At 44.5% G+C, this 6,163-nt stretch overlaps 1 long non-coding RNA gene across 1 annotated transcript; it reads right to left on the bottom strand.

Annotated features, from left to right (window-relative positions):
- Nucleotides 1-4,196: 4,196 nt before the first annotated feature.
- On the bottom strand, nucleotides 4,197-4,805 carry LOC143809923 (uncharacterized). Its single transcript, XR_013222534.1, has 3 exons — nucleotides 4,689-4,805; nucleotides 4,456-4,605; nucleotides 4,197-4,340 (listed from the first exon to the last, which is right to left on the bottom strand). It is a non-coding gene; the product is annotated as an uncharacterized LOC143809923 (long non-coding RNA).
- Between the last annotated feature and the right edge of the window lie 1,358 nt (nucleotides 4,806-6,163).

The following is a 6,163-nucleotide window of genomic DNA, read 5'->3' as shown; positions in this document are numbered from 1 at the left end:
TGACAAAATATGATGAAAGAGGGACTCAAATACACATTGTATTAAAGATAAAGGAGGGCCTCATACACATTCTGTTCAAATTGTCATGCAGTGGTACTTCTAGACTCATAAACAAAATTTAACAAAAACCATGTTACAGTGTATGGATGATAAGATGAATCCCTAAATGTTTTGGAAGGATTTTTGTGAGCTTAATATACCAGCAAAATGTAACAGGAACCTCGTTACATTTATGAACTAAGTAAGAACTGACAAAAATATGATGGAAGAGGGAATCACATACACCCTGTATTAGAGATAAAGGAGGTCATCATACACATTCTGTTCAAATTGTCATGTAGTGGTACTCCTAGACTCATAAAGGCTTTAGACTAAGTGGAAACCTGTCAAAAAGCAGGGTCTTCCTTACACAATTGAAGGGCACCATCTGGAGTGCCTCAAGAAAAAAAAATAAGAAAGTGTAGTTATGGAACTTCTACACTCATAGAGGCTTTGCACACCTTGCAATGTCAGAAATTTTTTTTTAAGGAGGGTCATCCATACACCCTTGTAGGCAACAACTTGTGGGCCTAATTAAAATATTTTGAAAGTGTAGTTGAAGTACTTCTACACTCATAAAGGCTTTTAAGAAAGTGCAAAGCCAAGAAAAAATATAAGTATGGTCATCTATACATTATTGAAGGCACCAACTGTACTACCTCATTCAAATATTGTGAGCAAAGTATAGTTGTCATACTCCTCCATTCATAAAAGCTCTGCACAGTGCAAAGCCTGCCAAAAATTATTATCAGGGTCATCCATTCAACCTTGAAGGTACCAACTGTAGTACCTCAATTAAATGTTCTGAGCAAAGTAAAGTGATATGATATTCCTACACTTCTAAACATTATGCAGATCACAAAACCTTCCAAAAATTACAAGCAGGGTCATCTATACACCTTTGAAGGCAAAAACTGGACAGTCTCATAAAATGTTAAGAAATTGTACCTCTGTAGCAGGCCAATTTTGTTTTTTATTTAAAATCAACAAAATTTTACATAAAGCTGGTTCTATAGTATATATGACAATAGTCAATTTTTTTTACCAAAAATATTTTGGGAACTCTACCAGGCAAAGCAGTTTTAAAAATTTTAACCCATTGTAGTTTTACATGAAGCACATTAAACTGTATTCAAGAATCACTTAATCCATAAACATTTTTGGAATTTTTTTTTTTTTAGCCTTTAATATACCAACGAAATGTAACAAAAACGCGTTACAGTGTATGGATGACTGGTTGAAACCCTAAACGTTTTGGAAATGTTTTTGTGAGCTTAATATACCAGCAAAATGTAACAAGAACCTTGCTACAGTGTATGGATAAATCCTCGAATCCATAACAATTTTTGAAAGTTTTTTTTAGAGTTTAATATACCAGCGAAATGTAACAAGAACCATGTTACAGTGTATGGATGAATCGTTGAATCCATAAACATGTTTTCAAGGTTTTTTTTTAATATATATAACACCAAAATGAAAAAAAAAATGTAATAATGAATGGATCAGCAATTGAATCAATAAAAAAGTCATTTTTTTGTTTTATAGAGCACCAAAATGTAACAGAAAGTACATAAAATTATATGGATACTAATTTAACCCAGACAAATTTCTCACTGTTTTTTTGTAGTGTTATATATAGAGCTGTGCGCAAAAGTTTACATACCCCGACATAATTTTTGCTTTCTTGTTTTTTTCTTCAGAGAATATGAATAACACCAAAACTTTTTCTCCACTTATGGTTAGTGATTGGGTGAAGCCATTTATTGTCAAACTACTGTGTGTTCTCCTTTTAAATCATAATGACAACCTAAAACATCCAAATGATCCTGATCAAAAGTTTACATACCCTGGTAATTTTGACCTGATAACATGCACAGAAGTTGACACAAGTGGGTTTGAATGGTTACTAAAGGTAACATCCTCACCTGTAACCTGTGACAAATGAAAGGAAAATTGTGCGGGATGCAAAGAAAAACCCACAATTAACATTAGCTGAAATACTGGACTCCCTGAAAACTAGCAATGTGGCTGTTTCAAGATGCACAATAAGAAGGCACTTGAAGAAAAATGGGCTGTATTCCTTTAAGTAACTCTGCTGCAGTGTATGGTTTAGCTCCTAGACAAATCAGCAACAGAACCTGTTGCCGCTTTGCTGAGGCAGCGCTGCAGAGCTTCCAGCTTCTGGCTGATGTGGACGATATGCTCTGAGATAACACATCAGAGATAGAGGATGATCAGGAGCAGAAAGAGGTGCAGGAACTGTTGTATGAGATAGAGGAAACCCTGATAGAGGTAGGCCTAGCAATTCTTGGCGTCAGGAGCCCATGTTCCAAACCAGAGTGGGGCCTGGCCCCAGCCTCAGCCCCCACAGTGTTCACCCAGTGTGCCATCAGTGAAATGTATCTTCCCTGGCCACAAGCACATATGACTGATGGCCTGAGGCTTGTTTATAGGGACCCTAGAGACGCCCTGACCCCCACAAGTTGCCACTGTGTCTTCTTAGGTATTAAGGTCGGGCAGCCAACTTGGAATTGACTGTCCTGCCGGTCTTTGAAGTAAAGCGCAGAGACTATTACTCCCTCGGTGTTCCGGCCACCGGCTACGCGCCTCAGAAGGAGGCAGCCTATTGCAGGGCAGAACTCCTCCTGGTGTTATCTCCTTGTGCTATAACTTCATGTCTCACCCTCTACAACACAATTCTCTTCATGTCCTTTCTTAGGATGCTGCCACACGTGGGGCAGGTGCAGCTCCGTGTCTTTCTGTCTTGCTAGGCCTCTGTCAGGATCCCACCCCTGACAGGGACCCTCTGTCTGCAGCTCCGATGTTCCTCCTTTCCCCCTGTCTGCCTGACAGGTGTTGCCTGGGCAAAGCCCAGTCAGCTTCTCACTAACTTTCTATCCAGCCAACCAGTTTTACCCTTCTGTGAGGAGTGCCCTAGTAGATAGGAGCAAGGCTCCCCCTGGTGGTCTGGAGTGTGGTGTGATGTATGGTTTGTGATACCTGGTAGGAAGATCTCCTTTATTGCCATCATATGTAATATCACTCCCCCTGGTGGAAGAATGACATTACTGCAACGACCAGGACTCTGGGGCGCTGCACATTATTGGGTTTTCCCAAACATTTATTACCTTTTTAAAACCCAAAGTATTGTACCTGTTTTACCCATAGTAAACCTTATCATGTAATAAATGACACATTATTTTTTAAACGAAAAAAAGTGCTTTATTTTATACAAATTAACAAAACTTTCATAAATTTAAAAACTGTGGGGTTTAGATAATACTGGAGGGGCTGTCAGATTGGGACACTTTGACAGTGGTAGTGTGGAGAGAGGATGGTGGTGGAGAAGGATCAGGAGGCAAAACAGAAGGTGAAGGTGTTGAGAAAGTAAGTGAACGGGTGGACATGAAACCAGGAGTGGTGTTTGGAATTTGGAAGGTTTGAGGGGTGGACTGGAGGGATAGGGAGACAGAAGAAGTGAAAGGTGGAGAAGAGGTATGTGTTTGGGGCCAGTGGGTGGTGTAGGAGACTGGTGGTACAGGCCACGGAGTGCAGGTTGGGCAGGGAGTGGAGGCACAGATGTGGCAGGGAACTGGTATGGGGCAGAATGCTGGTATGGGGCAGGATGCTGGTACGAGGCAGGATGGTACTGGCCAGTTTCCTGGTATTGGAAAGGGGGTGGCGGAGGGACAGTGGCTCGAGGGTGGGCAGGTGCAGGAGCAACTACTGGGGCTGGGTGGAGGGTCTTGGGAGCCAACCCGCGCTAGAGCTGACATGCTTGCATTACATGCATCTGCTGGTCAGGAGATAGCTTGCCTATGTGCTCGACAACCGCCTGGAAAAACGAGTGGTTAGGCGATCGACTTGCATCTGAATGCATCCTATCCAGACACGTGTGTAACTCCAGAATACTGTTGCTGAGCAAATTAAAACCTGCATCATTTGCTCACACAACAGTTTCAGACAGTTCTGGAATGATGAATTCAGATGCAAAAATTTGGGCGCATAGCTCTGTACCAGACCCCTCTGGCGCTGCCGCCCAGAACCCACAGGTGTTCTAGAGGTGGCAGCATCAGAGGGGTGGGGTAAAAGGAAAAGCTCTATCCTCACCAACAGCTTCATGTAACGCAATCAGCTACAATGCTCCAGCGCTGGTGGATGGGACCGAGGGATTGCATGTGAGGGAAGCCTGGGAAGGTGCAGAGGGGTCGGGTCTGTCGGAGTGTCCCTCGGTGGCGGACTCCTGAGGGAATGCTTCACAAGGATTCAACTCAACAGGCTCCCGAGTGCTGCAGACAGTGCTGTGGAAAAAAGAAAAAAAAATTGAAATTAATATATTGTTATTGCTTGGCCCTGGCTGAAATAAAAAATAAGGTTAGACATGTAAACATGTTAAAATGAGGGGGTCATATTTACCTTCTGCTCACCATCGTTGTCCTGAGGAACGACATGGCTCGGGCATATTAATATCTGTTCTTGCATCCTCCGGATCCACTCGGGGCCCGCATCTCTTTGTTGAATTCCTTCTAGAAGCGATCCCTGATTGACCGCCACCGCTTGACAATTCTTTCGCATGTAAAGTGAAAACACAAATTGGCTAGTATACAACACATTACATCCTGCAACATAACTGAGCTGTGAATACTTACGTGCTTGGTTCTGGGCCCGAACATCGAGGTCCTCCCAGTGGTCCAGGGAGGGCCAGCAATTCACCGAAAACATATCAGAGGGTAAACCTAGAACTGCATATGTGATTTTTAACAAAGATATCAATAAAGAAAGTTCTGTTTTTGTATCTCTCCTGGGAGTGCCAATTTCTTTCCCTTGAATGTTCTTGCCTTTACTACAGGCCAGCAGTGAAGTGGCACCAAGATAATACATGAGAGGAGAAGATGCTAAACACATGCGGTGGGTGAGTCCAGGAAAACCTTTTTTATTCTTAAATGCTATCTCTGTTCTGCTCCCAGCACTTTATAATCACACACAGCTCTGCAGTGAGATAAGTAAGAGCAGAACCTTCTGAAATGCACGTCTCACACAGAAAAACCTGTGAGTGAATATTCATCATCAGCATTACAGTACCATAATGGCCATGCCTTTAGTTTATAGATAGAGGTGAGTGAGCACTAAAATGTTTGGATGCTCATTACTCATACAGAGAAATTCCAAATGCTGAAATGTTTTGTGTAACAAGTATAAGTCAGGATCGGACTGGCCCACAGATGAACCTGAGGATTTTCCAGTGGGCCCAGGCACTGACACCTGCTGGCATACTGGCCAGTAACTGCCTAGGGCCCCCACTGCTCCAGGGGCCCCCAGCCAGTGGTGTGTCGCTAATAGCGGCACACCCAGCAGCTATGGGGCCCCCGAGTCAGGGGGGCCTGCCCGGTGTCAGCTGAGCAGCAGCTTGGGACAGGAGCCTGTCCCTGTTGCTAAAGAGAAATGAATATTCATGCTTCCCCATGCCCCCATGGGCGTGGCGAGGAGTGAATATTAATTTCACATAGCGGGCAGTGTTAGCCGCAGGCTGAGGCTAACACTGCCCACATGTAAATCCAGACCGACTGCATTGGGGCACCGGAGGTGGGCCCCTGCAGAGCGGCTAATCCCTGCAGCTTGGCAGCAAAGCGGAGCTGCAGGGATCCGATGCCGTCCTGCTTCCTGCCCGCTGCCCGGCACTTCCTGTCTGACACAGTGTGGCTGGATCATTTAGCACAGCTGTTTCAGAGAGAAAGCTGCCGGCACCGAAGATGCTGCTTCCTGGATGTGCTGCAGCTGCGGGGAATGTGCAGATAAGTGAGTGTTGCTGTGTCTCTGTCTGCCTGCTTGAGTGTATGTGGTGCGGTGCTGTGTATGTGTGTGTGTGCTGCTGTGTGTATTGGAGATTGGCAATGATGTGGGTGATGGAGAGAGCAGTGATGGGAATGGTGGGGGAGAAGGCAACGCTGGTGGTGGTGGAAAGGATGATGGGGTAGGAGGCAATGATGGATGTGGTGGGGGAGAAGGCAATGATGTTTGTGGTGGAAAGGACAATGATGGTGGCGGTGGTGGGGGAGGCAATGATGGAGGTGTTGGAATGAGTAATGATGGGGGTGGTGGGGGAGAAAGCAATGAATGGGTGGCG

Source organism: Ranitomeya variabilis, chromosome 2, assembly GCF_051348905.1.
Source record: "Ranitomeya variabilis isolate aRanVar5 chromosome 2, aRanVar5.hap1, whole genome shotgun sequence".
In the NCBI taxonomy this organism is placed as follows: Eukaryota; Metazoa; Chordata; class Amphibia; order Anura; family Dendrobatidae; genus Ranitomeya; species Ranitomeya variabilis.
Note: the sequence above shows the minus strand (reverse complement) of the source record. Positions and strands in the feature narration are given on the sequence as shown.